At 49.4% G+C, this 15,779-nt stretch overlaps 1 protein-coding gene across 9 annotated transcripts in view; it reads right to left on the bottom strand.

Annotated features, from left to right (window-relative positions):
- Positions 1-15,779, bottom strand: part of CXXC5 (CXXC finger protein 5) — a 107,450-nt gene that overhangs the window by 34,418 nt on the left and 57,253 nt on the right. The window lies entirely within an intron of this gene.

Below are 15,779 nucleotides of genomic sequence, written 5' to 3'. Positions count from 1 at the left end.
TATTCAAATATTTTGCATGTCAATTTGGAGGTGGTTGGAAGGGCCGGACTGGCAATGAAAGATCAATCAAAGCATGGGCAGCAGTAGTGCCATCTTCTCCCACACAAGTGCCTCTTCAACATGTCTCACCCCTGCCCTCCATAGAGCAGCTGAGTCTCTATGGCCCATTCGGTCCTCAGTCTCTCTGCAAAGAAGGTTGCCAAATAGAATTTGTGACCTGTGATCCACAGATCAGACTAGATGATCTAATGGTGTCTTTTGGCCTTGAAGTCTATGGTTCTATGGTGATTTATGCAACATGGACACCTGCCCAGAGGAAAGTGCACTGAGACCTAGCACAGTTAGCTACAGATGTCAGCAGATACCAACTCCTGCCATGCAACTGGGCTATAACCTTTTGTAACCCTGATCCACGCCATATGATTGGGACCAGGTTAATACTGACCAGCCACTTCCCAGCACTCTTTTCCTCTGACACCTGGCATCAGAGGAGAACCGTATGTATCTCTAGCAAAAATGGAGCAAAGGAAGTCACCTGAATCCCTCAGACCGGAGGGGAATCTGGCAGAGAGCTGAAAGAGCTGCTAGCAGAACTTCCAAACTTTCCTATAAGCCAGAAGTACAGCAGAGCAAACTGAGAGGGCCCTCCATACTGTTACCTGTGGCAGGCCCAAAGGCTATTGACAAATCATTCCATTCCAAAGACCGCAAACTGGTGCACAAAGCTATCCAAAGCATTTCAACTACATTGTGATCTACGTGACAGTTCCCTTGGGGAAGGCACATTTTTGTTACAAGAAAGCAGCTGCCAGGTGAGACCAACGATCATGACGTTACATACTTGGGTGTTAGAGCTAAGCCATGGGAATCTGAACAGTTAACCAATGGACTTATTAAAGCCTGAATTGTCTGGGGGTATAACTGATAACCAGTTCACAGCGAGATCGACTGGCAAGAGAGACACTTTTGGAAGTTAAAAAAAAAAAGTTGTCGCAGATGCATCACTATGGAAATATTTTGCGATAAACAACGTGTAAGGTCTCAGTCAATCCAGGCTCACAGAAATGGGGGCTGTCTTTCTGTAACAGGAAAGATTACCTCTTATTAGAGGACTAGTACTCAATTTTCTTAGCAACGTAATACCCCATTGTAAATCAGTTTGCTCACCACAGGCTTCCAGATGAGTTAGTACCAGAGATTGGCCAACAATTCACAAAAGGCTCATTTTTGCAATTCTCTGAAATATTAGTTCAAGCACCTTATGCCAAGCCCGTGCGATGTATCATCAAACAGGCTGGCCAAACAGCCAGCGCAAATAGCAAAGAGCATGCTAGAAAGAAAAAGGCCTGGCTGATTCAAGGGATTCATGTTTAGCATCCGAAGTATATCACAACCCACCACACAGTGCTTGGTTAGGATCAGAGGCATGTGGGCAGGGCAGAATCCTTAGTGCCCATATCTAATAGGCTCTGAAGGAGTTATAAAATAACTTGATTGTGGGAACCAGAACAGAAGAAATACTACGACAAAGAATGCCAAATGGCTGCCCCCACTACATGCTGGAGAGTGTTAGAAAGGGGTTGGCAAGCTGCCACGGTAACAGCTAGACCAGTCACATCACGGTGATGTGCCATAGCTACCCCTTAGCACCGGACCCACAAGAGCTACAGAAGACATCTTGACAAAACTAAGGCGGGCAGCAGTGGACACCCAGGATGCTCTCTGACAGTGCTGACAGGTGTAACACATGCCAACCCCTGTCCCTGACCATGACAAGCACCAAGAGCAGCCAACTGGGGCTCCAGATGACAGAACCCTCCCCAATGCTGACCAGGCCCCTGCAGAAGGGATTGCTCTGACAAGAAGTGGCCATGCGACGGGTTCCGAGATGGTGGCTACTGACAGATGTCTAATGAGAGACAGCAAAATCCTACCTCCTCTCAGGAGGGTGCGGGTCGTCTCCATCACACCCGTGTCTACCTGGGTGGTTTGTGACTGGGCTGTTTTAGTGTGTGGTTGCCAGTTTTGGTTGATATTGTGTTTTATTTGGGCTTGATTTTTAAGGAGAGAAAGGTGAAGATTTAACAGTAGCCCCTGGAATCAGTGGATACTGACCTCTGCCATGTGACCTTTGTAATCCTGACCCGGACCACGTGACTAGGGCCGGGAAATAACGATCGGTCTCTGTCACACCTTCGTTCCACTAACTGCGCATAGCCCAAACAGCCCGGCCAGTGAGCCCCATGGTGCAGGGATTCTGCGACGGAAACAACACCAGCCAACAAACAGAAGTGGCTAGTGAGCTGGCTCGGCGGAGGCCACCTTTGGAATGACGAGCGTGTTTCACCAACACGAGACAACGGGCAGCCTGAGCGTGGTGAAGGCACGGCCAGCGTTCCACATCTGGCTCCTCTCCAAAGGGCTCCGAGTCTGATTGGGTTAGGTTCTTTGTCTCCAGGCTAAGACGGGCTAGAAGCAGGCTGCCTGGCCTTGCGCTGCAGTTACCTTCTCTGGCCAGTTCAGGAGTAACATTCTAAGGCTCTGGAGAGAGCTTTACCCTGCCCTCTACAGCCAGGTATAATATGGGGACCTTGCCATGTGAGGGGGGGGCAGAGGAGAGGGATCCTGGGACTCCCAGATCGTCTCTGGAAGACTCACAAGGAAAATTGACAATCACCCACCCTGGGATCAACCTTGAAGCATTTTGCTCTCTATACAAGCCCTGGAAGCTGGGTCTTGGAGACCCCCAACGCTCCCCATTAACATGTCAATCTGCTCTTTTGTGCAGCAATAGCCAGAAAGCCCAATGCACATTCTGCTGCAAAACACTCAATGAAACCCTCCCTCCACTCTCAGCGGACTTTCAGCCCGACCACCCCGCTTCCTGAGAGGGAGAGAGAGCACGCTACACAAAACCGTTCTCCTGAGCTTTCCCTGCACTCTGTGCCACTTGTCATCTGAGCAACCCTGTGGCCTTTAGTTGCCAAGGTTCCAGAGCTGTTCCAGAATCGGAGTTAGCTCAGCTTCTGCCCTGGAGCAAGGAATCTGAAACGCTGCCACTGGAAACGAAAGAGAGCATCCATCATTTCTCTTGCCAGGAATATATCCAGCCCAAAACGAAATACTGCCTGCGAAACAGTGCACAACAAAAGCCCTCAATTTCATCAGCAATGCAGAGCCAGCTCCTCGCCTATCGGTCATTTCCACGAAGGTCTCGATTGTCTGCATTTAGAGAAAGAATTAAAATCACCAATGCAACCTAAACAAAAACGAGCAGCTAAGTTTGGCCGGGCTGCGGGAAACAAAGCTCTCCAGGGGACGGGCCCAGCTCTAAGTCGTGATCGCTGCAGGGCCCCTGGCCAGACTGTACGCCACACCCATGATGCATCAAAAGTCAAAGGCTGCCGAAGGTGGCGGAGCTAGGGCTTGCGGGAATGACAGCTCGCTCTCCCCATCCCCTGTGCAAAAATAAAATCCAGCTGTACCCATCCACAAGCCCCACCTGGGGAGCAGCCTCCAGGAAACTATGAGTGTCCTGCTACCAGCCAGTGGAGCATCATTTAATAACCTCCCCAGGGAAACAGACTTTTAGGGCCTGTCTCAACCCCATCCATAGGCCAAAGGCAAATGGTGAGGATACCCCAGACACAGCCCCAGACCCAATACAGACAAGCCAACCAAAATGTCAACAGAAGGCTCTCTTTCCATGGGGCACACAACCATATGCAGTGGCCACGTGCCCCCACAATGCCTGATTGAAACGCCCAGGCTCCAAGGGAATACCGCGCAGTCTGCCTGCTGATAAGCTAGCAGCTAGCCTGCCTTAAGAAAACTCCTGGCCCAAATGCTGCAAGTCTGACTCACTTGCCTCTCAGTCCCTTATCTATCTGCTTGGGTGTTTACATGGCTCCATCGCCATGGTATAAGGCAAGAGCAGCGGTGGGCAAACTACGGCACGGGGGCTGCATCCAGCCCTTCAGACATTTTAATCTGGCCCTCAAGCTCCTGCCGGGGAGCGGGGTCCGGGGCTTGCCCCGCTCCGCCCAGCTCCCAGAAGCAGCGGCATGACCCCCCTCCAGCTCCTATGCGTAGGGGCTCCAGATGCTGCAACCGCGGCCAATGGGAGCTGCAGAGGCGGCACCTGTGGACGGGGCAGTGTGCAGAGTCGCCTGGCTGTGCCTCTGCATAGAAGCCAGAGGGGGGGACATGCCGCTATGTCCGGGAGCTGCTTGAGGTAAGCGCCCCCCGGAGCCTGCACCCCGACCCTCTCCAGCACCCCAACTGCCTGCCCCAACCCTGATCCCCCTCCCGTCCTTCAAACCCCTCGATCCCACCCTTCAGCACCCCAGATTACACACCATAAGCCGGAGGCCTCACCCCCCCACCTGCACCCCAACCTCCTGCTCCAGCCCGGAACCCCCCTCCCACATGCTTTCTGGCCCCCCTCCAGAGCCCGCACCCCCAGCTGGAGCCCTCACCCCCTCCCGCACTCCAACCCCCAATTTCATGAGCATTCATGGCCCGTCATACAATTTCCATACCCAGATGTGGCCCTTCGGCCAAAAAGTTTGCACACCCCTGGACAAGAGCCTACTGAAGTCAATGGCAGCTCTGGGCATTAAAAACTAAGACTCTGATTCAGGATTGTACTTAAGCACATGCTTCCTTTTAATCACATGATTAGTCCCATTGCAATCAATGTGATTACTCTGTTGCTTAAAGTCAGGCACATACCTGAGCACCTGCCTTAGAAACAAGCACCTGGAAACATGAATCGCCCTGGAGCTCCAAAAAGCAACTGGAAATCACCGCAGTGACAAACAACATGAAAAATGCCACCTGGGACAAAACAGAAGACTATTTGCTCCGTGCACCATCCTCTCCCTTCTCTCCTTGCTTTGGGACATCTGTATGACCAAAGAATCTTTGCCACTTACAGCATGCCCCTGAAGTTCAAATCCCCTATTAGTTTATTTTGAAATGTACACAGTGAGCCCATTTCTGAGTTCCTGAGCACAGCTACAATGAGACGATATTGCAACAATACAACAGACTAACCGTGCTCAGTTAAAGAACCTCTTCAAGTGATCTCTCCTCCCTTGTTCTCCACGTCCATAGTGCCCATACACTTGTCGTCCTGACCCATCGCCCTGCCTCTTGTCTGGTGTTTGTTAGTCTTGTCTTACTACTTACATCTTTGGGACAGGGTCTTATCAAGGACTGTAAGGTGTCATGTAAATTTACAGCCCTGTGTAAAGTATAATATACTACTACTATCAACAGAAGACCTAGCTGACTCTAGAAAGGAGTGTGGTGCTGCAGAATGGGCATTAGCCTAGCATTCAGGTGACCTGGATTCTATTCCCAATTCTACCACTGACCTCCTGCATGACCTAGGGAGAGTAACTACAAGGTATTTGAGGGGCAGGGATTGTCTCTCAGCAGGTCTTTCTACAGCGACCAGCACTATGGAGCCCCAATCTCAGCTGGAGTTTCTCAGTGCTACTGGAATACAAATGGCAATAACTGATGTAAGTACTCATAAGGCCCTCTTCACCATCTGAAGATAACAGGTCAACCAGCTACTCATACTCAGGAAGAAGGCTGAGCAAGAAGTGAGGCTTTACACCATGTCCTCAAGGTCAACAAATTCTGGCTCTGAGAGAATGACAGGGCATATGAGGACCCTTCACCGAGAACATCCTGTCCCCAGGCGTTCAAATCTAGGGACCACCAACCAGTATGTCCCAGCAGGTAAAAACTGCAGAGATGATGCAGAGGGAGAGAGGAGACATCACAACTGTGACATCGGTTTCAACAGCAACCTATTGTGATGCCATGAATGGGAAATTCTGCTTTCAGCTAGGGTATGCGCAGAGGAGCTGACCTTCTCTTCCTTACCATGTGTAACTATAGATATTATTGACAGACAGAAAATTATCCCGTTTACCCCCACACAACCTGGCGTCGGAGTAGGACACTTTCAGGCAGTAGCACCATGATCACTGTGGATGTTCAAAACCTGGAAAGACATCCACATTGCATCTAAACACTATCCACATGGGGCCAAGCTCTGGGGTCAGATATGAATGTACAACCCTCCCTGAAATGACAACGAGTTGTGCGCTCACATCGGAAGGCAGAGTGAAACTCAGGGTGTTCTCAAACCCACATACCAGGCTTCTATCACCTCTTCTAGATCTTGATACATGTCCATATAAAGAGAATTTATTTCCTAGTTTTTTACCCCCTTCTCCATCCTCCCCTACAATTCCACCATGCAGTATCTCTCCGCTTACCAACAGGGGGATATCAATCCCAGGCAAAATAATGGAAAAGCTGCTTCAGGATTGAAGTAATAAAGAACTGACAGATAGGTATATAATTAATGCCAGTGAGCAAGGGTTATGGAAAATAGGTCTTGTCAAACAAACCTGATTTCATTCTTTGAGAGATTACAAATTTGTTTGACAAAGGTAACTGTGTCGCTGTTTTTGTAAGGCGTTTGACTTCGTGCTGCAGGACATTCTGATTTAAAAATTAAAGCATTATATAATATCAATAAAGCATACGTTAAATGAGTTAAGCAATGACTAATTGACAGATCTCAAAAAGTAGTCATCAATGGGGAATCATCATGGAATGGGAGTGTTTCTAGTGGGGTTCCGCAGGGATCGGCTCTAGGCCCAATGCTATTGAACAATTTCGTCAATGACCTGGAAATATAAAATCATGGCCGGCAAAATTGGCACATGACACGAAGATTGGTGAATAGTGATGAGGACAGGATCAGCCATACAGAGCGATTTGGGAAGCGAAGCCCACGCAAACAAAATTAATTTTAATAAAGCCAAATGCAGTTATGCATCTAGGTCATAGCTACAGAATTGGGGACCATATCCTGAAACGCAATAATTCTGAAAAAAGATTTAGGGGTCATAGTGGACAAGCAACTCAATATGAGCTCTCCATGTCACGCTGTGGCAAAAAGAGCTAATGCAATCCTTGGCAGTATCAACATAGGAGTAATCAGTAGGAGTCGGGAGGTGATTTTACTTGTTTACAGCACCGGTACGACTGCTACGAGAACACTGCACACAGTTCTGGTGTCCACATTTTTAAAAGGATGTTGAAAATTGGAGAGGGTGCAGGAAAGAGCCATACAAACGATTCAAGGGCTGCAGAAAATGCCTTATAGTGATAGACTGAAAGAGCCCAATCTGTTTAGCTTATCACAAAAGATAGAGAGGTGACTAGATTACAGCGTATAAGTACCTTTATGGGGAGAAAATACCGAGTACTAAAGGGCTCTTTAACCTAGCAGAGGAAGGCAGAACAAGAACTAATGGCTGGAAGCTGAAGCCAGACAAATTCAAACTAAAAATAAAGCACAAATTTTTAACGGTGACTGTGATTAACCACCGGAACAAACGACAAGGAAAGGGGTGGATTCTCTATCTCTTGATGTCTTCATATCCAGACTGGCTGCCTTTCTGGAAGGGATGTTTTAGCCAAACGCAAGTTATTCGGCTCAATACAGGGGTAACTGGACGAAATGTCATGACCTGTGACATGCAGGAGGTCAGACTAGAAGATCTAATGGTCCCTTCTGGCCATAAACTATATGAATCTATTAATCACAGAACTGTTACTCAAGATAGGTGCAGATACTTCTGCCCTTCTTGTCTGTTACTCAGTAGAGAAACAAAAGAAAGATTACCCACAAGAGTGAGTAAATCCTCCACCATTGCAAGCCTCGTCCCCATTCTGTGCTAGACTCCCAAGCAAACAGGTGGTGTAGAGAGCACCCATCCACTTACCTTGAACTGCAGGATGTAGACCTCATGATGCCAGGTCTTGAGAAAACATTCTCTCCATCTCTTAAGAAGAGTTTAGTCTTGGAAGCTGGCTTCCTATTTCCTGAACTTCCTGCCAGGCCCAATCAAACCTATGAATAGCTCACCTCACACACCACCTAGACAGAAACGTTATTTGACTAATTTACATGAGACGTTATGAAGCTATTTTAAAGCTCCCCGGCCAAAGTGCTGTGGAATATACTGTAGGGAATGATCCCACGCTGGTCCAAAGGGAATGGACTAGTAGAGCACACAGTGAGACATGGCAGCAACAAAACCATAGGAGAGATAACTCAGTGTTGGGCTGCACACACATCATCGCATGCAGCAAGCAGGAGACCGGGAATAATCCAGCTCATTATGACTCATCCGGGAGACTGCGTTCAGTTCTGGGTGATGCAGTACCAGGAAGATGCAGATAAGTTGGAGGGAATTCAGAGAAAAGCAACCCAGAGGACTGGGGGCGTGAGGGACTGATTTACGAGGGCAGATTAAAAGAACGAAATGTGTATAGCCAGCGCAGCTAAGTGATGACTAAGGGAGGGCATGATAAACTGCCTCTGCAACCCTTTAAAGACCATCTCCCAGCCCTGGCAGCTGGCATCCACATCTATGCTTAACCTGGCCGCTAAGGGCAGGAAACCCCACACCATGCAAGAGGCAAGATCTTCCCAGCTGAAAGAGGAGGAAATGCAAGGACATGAGAGAGCTCAGCCTGAACAACTTGCTCAGACCTCTGTTGTGAGTAACCGGGTACCTACCAACAAAATCACTGGCCTGCTGCTTGGGGATAGCCAATGGGACCAGGTGGAAAGACATGATCTATAAAAAAAAAATCCCATAAAGCCCCCCTGGTTAGAACCTCCCTGCACATCTCAAAGCTACCCTGGTACTAGGGGACAAACAAACTATTCCTCCACGTTAGACTGGAGCTATTTCACGTCCCAGTACTATGGGGGGAAAGACACAGGGAAAAAGAGGTAATTCCAAGCAAGGCCTTACCAAAATGCTGGCGATAATGGCTCTAGTTTGCTCAGGGTGGTATCCCCCTTCCTCAAGATCTGTCTCAGAGCTGCACACAGTTCCCAAGGAGAGAGGCCCTGCGCAGCCCTTGTCAGAGATCCAGGGGCCTACCAAAGAGGCTATAGGGACAGGGCTGCAAGATCCATGGGTGAAGGAAAGATACTCCCAGAGGGATGGAGCCATGGCCCAGGAAGAGCATCCTGCTGAGGAGGCTGGCCTGGAAACCTATTCCATGTCCCCCCTAGGCGCTGCCCTTCCTGGCAAGAGAGATTCCTGATGCCCCTTCTACTGCAAACAGGACCAGAGCACGGCTTGGAAGGGAATGGACACACCGCATTCAAGCCTGGCCTTTGAGAGAGCTGGGAAGGATAGGAACAGACTCCATGAAGTGGAAACCACTACTGGGGAAGTAGCTCCTCTGACCCAAGATATTCCTGTCCTGAAGTGTCTACTCAGAATGCAGCTGGCATCCACACAGGGCCTTCTAACGTGCCCAATTCTTTCATCATCCTTCAATTCTTCCCTTTCTTTTTATCTTCTTTACCTAGATGTAGGGGAGAGGGAGGCCAGGAAGAGCTGAGTCATGGACTCCACATGCTTTAAGAGCGAAAGAAACAAAGACTAAAGAGGAGGAAACGGGAGGGTAGGAGTTTTCACACCTAGCCTTGACTGACAATTTCTTTGTTCTCCAGCTTCCCGGAGGTAGGCGCATCCCTGTGTATGGATGAGCTGTAGCGCAGGATGTGGAAGGGCAGGGGGCGTCATAGGAGATAAACAAATTAGCAATGAGCAAATCATCAAGGAAGATGGCATCTTCTACATGTCCATTTCCTCCAGAGCGCTGGTCCATCCCGCACCTGGGAACTGGTTTGAAAGGACAGCGGTGAGTCTCAATCCTGTTAGAAGCTGAGCAGACTGAATCCCATAGGGATTGAGGGTCCCCAATAACAGAGCCAGTTAACATTTAGAGAATGAATTTTTTTTTTTTTTTTTTTTTTTTTTGTCAACAAAATGGCCTTTTGAAAACAAAAAATGCCACGAAGAACCGTTGACTTTTTGGAAAATTTTCAGGACATTTTTCGTGACTCTCTATCGGTGGGTTTTCGGTGAGTTAAGAATGACCATAATTGTTTTGATAAAGATTTCATTGAGAACATTTTGCCAAACGAATGGGGTAAAAGGAGTCATTTTTGAAACCTGCGAAATGGAAACAACCTTGAAATATTTTGCTAATGTTTTATTGTTTTGTGCAGCATAACTCAGCACTTCACAGGCCTCGTCCATAGTGATGGAATAACATACTGGGCTTCTCTATTCTTATGAGTCCCTCTTCTATCACGCCAGCCCTATTAAAAAGTCATACGATCATTCTTCTTATTGACTGACTCCACCTGGGATCTGCAAATCTGTTTGGGTTCTTCCTGTTCCATACATTGCCACTGATAACAGAGATTCTCCTATCAGAAATTAGCTGCTGATTCTCTTGAGGCTGCACAAGGCAGAAGAGTATCCAGCTTGCGCTCCCGTACCTGTATCAGCTCTACCAGGACCCGACTCTGAAGTTAACAGGAGATTTAGTTTCAGGCGCGCAAGGAATGCAGGATTGGACCATTTGTCAGTCAAATAAGCAGATATGATGATAAGAGACACAGGGGCAAATTTTCCCCCTGATTACTTAAGAAAGCTCCACTCACATCAAGTACATAGCTGATCAGAGGATTTGGCCCAAGCAGATCTGCTAGAATTTCAAAAGAAGCAGATAATACCTCTGGCATGAGAAAGACACTCCTATTGCGTGACTGAGCTAAGGACCCAAACAAAAGCATTTTAGGCTTAGGATGCTTACGTTGCCAAGGCTCTAACTTGGGTGACTTTGCCAGCCCATGGTACAGCACAAATTCCTCTGGGCAACTGTGACTCCTGATTGACTTGCCCAACATGGCAAGTTCAGCCACCCATCCCTTCATCACGAATCCCCCTGAATGCGGTGCAACACAAAGCCTCCTTTAATGGCCCAGCAGCAGTGGCAAAGACTAAAGACAGCACTTAAAATAAACCAGCATGCCTCTGAATCCAGCTGACCTCCCCAGGGCACTGCACCCACTGAATGTAAACTCTAGAGCTTTCCGTTCTACCGATGGGGCAAGGACAGGGAGTCGAAGCACCAAGAGCTGTGCTACCCCTACCGCCTCCCTCCTAGAGAGAGAACTGACCCAGCTACCTCCCCAAGCCCTGATTATATGCAGCCCCCAAAGACTCAGGGCTAGAACACCTCACCATCTGAATGTAGCTACACATTGAGCTGTATTCCTTTTCAGTCCCTGATTTGTATGACCTTAAAGGTGAACTGAAATGCTTTTTTTTAAAAAGGGATCTTAAATTACAGAAGAAATTTGAAAAACAAAAGTATAGTTTTCTCCTTTTTATTTCTGCATTTAAATTGTTGAATCATCATTTAATCAATGGTTTTCATAGCCAAGAGGCCAAACCATGAAAGTCACTGGCTCACAAACCTCACCAGCTCATTGGGTAGAATGGACTTGCGGTTAAAGCCCTGACCAACCACTCAAGACAGCTGGGTTGAACTCCTGGCTCTGCTAAAGACTTCCTGTGTAACTCTGGGCTTGACACTGGCTACACTATAAAATTATATCGACTTAACTTACATTGGCACATGGCCACCACAGTTACTAAATCACTTGTGTGCATGCAAACTTGGCTCCTTGTGTTGGCAGTGTGCATCCTCACCAGGAGCATTTGTATCGATTGTGTTATCAGTGTGGGGCATTGTGGGACAGTGCCTGAAAACCAGGGACAGTCGATATAAGTAAGGCAGTGTAAACACTGCGTTGACCTAATTACATCCACCGTGACTCTACACCACTCGGGGAGGCGGTGTTACTTAACTGGCGTAGAGGCACTTACGTTGACGGGAACCAAATTTAAGTGCAGACACTTCCACAACTAGGTTGACACAAGGCAGCTTACGGCACCCTCATTCATAGTGTGTAGATGAAGCCTCAGGTGAAATCCTGAAATGGCAAGACTCCCTCGACATCAACGAAGCTAAGATTTACCCTGATGGTATGTCCACACTGGAGCTGGAAGATGTAGCCATACTCGTGCTAGCTCTGATCGAGCTAACATGCTAAAAACAGCTGGATAGCCATGGCAGCATGAGCAATGGGAGGAGCTAGGGTTTACATGGGATCGTACTCAGCATGGCTACCACTGTGGCTGTGCTGCTATTTTTAGTGTGCTACCCAAGCTGGAAATTACACCTCCAGCCCCCGGGTAGACATACCCTTAGGGTCTCTGTGCCTCAGCTTCCCATCTGTAAAATGGGGATAACCATCCTGCCTTTCTCCCACTGTTTGCCTGTCTTGTCCATTTAGATTGTAAGCTCTGCAGGGTAGGGTCTGTTTCATTCTCTGTGAACATATGACAACTAGCACACCGGGCCTCCAGGAATCACTGTAACAGAAATCACCATCCTCATAAGAGGAGAAGTAGTAAAACAAACTAACTTAGTGGAACAACCCAAGAGGGGTTCTCAGGGCTCGTGTGCATGGAGAATTGCAGCAGTTTAACTTAAGCTGTGAATTTAAACTGGGTTAGTCAAACCAGTTTCATTAAACCAGCGCAAATCCCCATGTAGATGCTCTTACTTTGGTTTAAGAGTGGCTTACTGCAGTTTAGCTTAAGTCAATTAAGAACAGGTTTAAGCTAAATTGAAATAAGCCATTCTTATATATAATTTAGAGTCTCCATACAGGGGTCTGCCCTGGTTTAACTAAACCAGTTTAATTAAACCAGTACCATTTTGTGTGTGGACAAGGCCTACAGGTATATATCTCCACAAGATAGTTGCACCACTTTACCTTAAGATGTGAATTTAAACCAAGTTAGTTAAACTGGTGCAAACCTCTAGGTGGGTGCTCATATTTCAGAATACACCAGGCTTGTTTCAGTTAATTAGGAATCGGTTTAAGATGAACCAAAATAAGCCGCTCTTAAACCCAAATCAGAGTGTCTACATGGGGGTCTGCACTGGTTCAACTGAACAAGCTTAAAAACCCACTTGAGTTAAACCTGTGCAACTTTCTCATGCAGGGAACAAGGCTCTTGAGCTGCTAACCAGCTGCAAGTGCCTAAAAGAGGGCTCTGAAGAGCTAGTTGGGTGGGGGCTTTACAGCGACAATCCCCAAACACAGCCACAGCTTCATGCAAGGGCTGTTTCAGAGTGCAGGGACAATGGTGTGCGTAACTGGACGTGCACTCACCATTATCTGTGCGTGCAAGTGGCCAGATAAAAGCTGGCCCGCAATGTTTCACTGGTATTATGGTTTACCAGGCAGGGCTCCAGCCACTTTGGCGGAGGACTGTGGAGCGCTCGGAGCTGGGCCTGGGCGTGTGCCAAACATGCAGGCCTTCAGAGCATGGTGCCTGGGGGGGAGAGGTCCTGTTCTGTCAGCACCCTCTGTGACCTTCCCCTCCGGCCGGAGATCCCCCCCTTCCCTTCTCACACACACACACACACACACCCCCTGAAAGAGACTTGGCCTCCATAGCCCTCAGTCACAAATGACCCACCCCACATTGTCCCTGCCAGCTGCAGCCCTCCCCATAATGGCAAGCACCCCGATCCTGCGCACCCCAACCCCAGCACAGGGTTGTGAAGCCTGCCTAGTGAGCCACGCGGCATTCTCCACACAAAGCCCCTGCAATCCTAGGCCTGGCGCCGGGCTCCCTTTCTAGATGAAATGTTGATGATTTTCCCTTTCCTCCACGTCTCTCTCCCTCCCTGACCTTGGGAGCAGTCGTCACGCAGGCAAAGGGGCGGTGCAACGATTAACCAGCAGGCCGGAGTGGGGTGAGCTCATCGGCTGGATGAATGGGCAGCCTGGCCCAGCTGGAATTCAGAGCACTGCAGACAACACTGAGCCGGACGCATTCATCTGCAGCAGGGGAGAGATGAAAGCGTTTCCTGCGCTGGCTGCCTGGCTGACCACAGCACCAAAGCCCCCCCCCCCCCTCGCCCCCGAACCCTCCTGTTGCTGCTTCAGTGGAAGCCAGTGATCGAGATGCGGGTGGTGGGCACATGCTGAGGACGCGCAGGGCTTTGCTGACTGCAACTCTTTAATCTCCTAGGCCTGCCGTAGTCACAGGCAAGGGCTTAGCCATTGCAACAGAGACTGCGAAAGGAGAGAGAATAGGTGCCTGGCAGATGCACAGAAATGAAACACAGCAGTGCCCTGTGTCTCTGGACTCCTGCTCAGGTTGGTCTGGTGCTGGGGGAGCTGCAGGGCAGATGGCCCTACAGGAAAAAGTCTTCTGTCTTATCACAGGATAAGCACAAACACCAGCACCGCGCTGTTAATACACCTCAGTGCTGTCCTGGGGGTGAGATGGGGAGTTACGGTCATCATGGGGTGGGTTTTAAATGACACAGACGCCCACTCACTAAGGGATGGAAGGAGCCACCAGCTCCTTTCACACAGGAGCCTGATTCAGACCCCTCCTGACCTGAGTTGGAACTGAACCAGTGCCCTCAAGGTAGCCAGCTCTCTAGCCCTGTTCCTGAGACCCATGGCCGGCCAGCCAGTCCCCCACAGCCAGGTCCAACTGCTCACTCGCAATCTGCAGGAGACTCATCAACGAACGTTACAAACAGGCCAGCATGGGGTGGGTGCAGCTGCCCAGCCAAGCGCTGGGCAAACACAGGAAAGGGAGAGAAAAGCCGCAGGCGGAGAAAAGGAACAGAAAGGGCAACAGATATCAGGAGAGGAAAGAGCGGAAGGGCCGAGATAACAAGCAGAGAGGAAGGACACACACGTACTCTCCTTTGTCAAAGGGTTACAGGGCTACGGCCAGAGCACGACATAGCTGGCCCAGCTCCGCTGCCCTCCGACAGCGGCAGGGAGGGCAGAGCGGGCAGGGAAGCGGCTTGCAGCACAGATGTCCTCCTGCACACCCTATACTCGGGTTAAACTCCCCCCTAGCCTGAGACAATTCACCGTGGAAGGACGCTCAGAAGAACGACAACTGATACTAGCGCCCCAGGATCCCGGCAGAGGGCGCAGGGCGGGCAGAGCTTCTGGAAAATGGCCAGGCTCTTCCCCTCCTGCCCACGCCCACCCCAGGGTCCTCTCTTCCTCACCTCTTAGTCCCTCTCAAATCACACCTCTGCCGAGCTGCCTACAATGCCCCTTGTTGATATGTATGGACAGTCCCTTCCGACATTTCTGATCCCTGGCCTGTGTCTGTCCATCTGCCCTCAGACTGAACTCAGTAGGGCAAGGTCTGCCCAGTCTCATTGGTCTGGAAAGTACCCGGCGTATCACAGGCACTACAGCAAACCACCATGTGATGCGGGGTCAGTGTTGCTGCCAGAATAAGCATGGATCCCTAGGACGGCATTCCTAGAGGCACAGTGCACAGCCCAGCTGCACCTTCAAACCAGCCCCTCTTCCCTGACCAGGCGGTCTGTCTGCCCAGCGGCTTTGCTGAGAGGTCGAGTGCCTGCATCAATAACCTCCTTGAGCCTGGGTGTGAACACGCCCTTCAATTACCATAACTCTCAGGAGGAGATCAGCACAAGCCCCCACCTCAGACAAAAGGGGTGTGGAGACACGCAGGAGTTTTGATCTGAGTGGGTGAAGGGGTTTTGTGGAGTACTGTTTGGGTAAGTAAGAGAGGGGGTGTCAGTGTGTGCACAGGAGACATGGCACAGGAGAGTCAGGGCCAGAACTGGAAAGCCAAGCAGCAGCCTGCAAGCACAGGGCACCCCTGGAGAAGCCTAGAGACATCTGGATCGGGGGTGCTGGCTGAACCAAGGTTGGGCCTGCGAGCTAAGAAACAGCTCCTGGTTTTGATTTGGAGAAGCAGGACATGCCT

The sequence above is a fragment of the Malaclemys terrapin genome, chromosome 8 (genome assembly GCF_027887155.1).
Source record: "Malaclemys terrapin pileata isolate rMalTer1 chromosome 8, rMalTer1.hap1, whole genome shotgun sequence".
In the NCBI taxonomy this organism is placed as follows: domain Eukaryota; kingdom Metazoa; phylum Chordata; order Testudines; family Emydidae; genus Malaclemys; species Malaclemys terrapin.
Note: the sequence above shows the minus strand (reverse complement) of the source record. Positions and strands in the feature narration are given on the sequence as shown.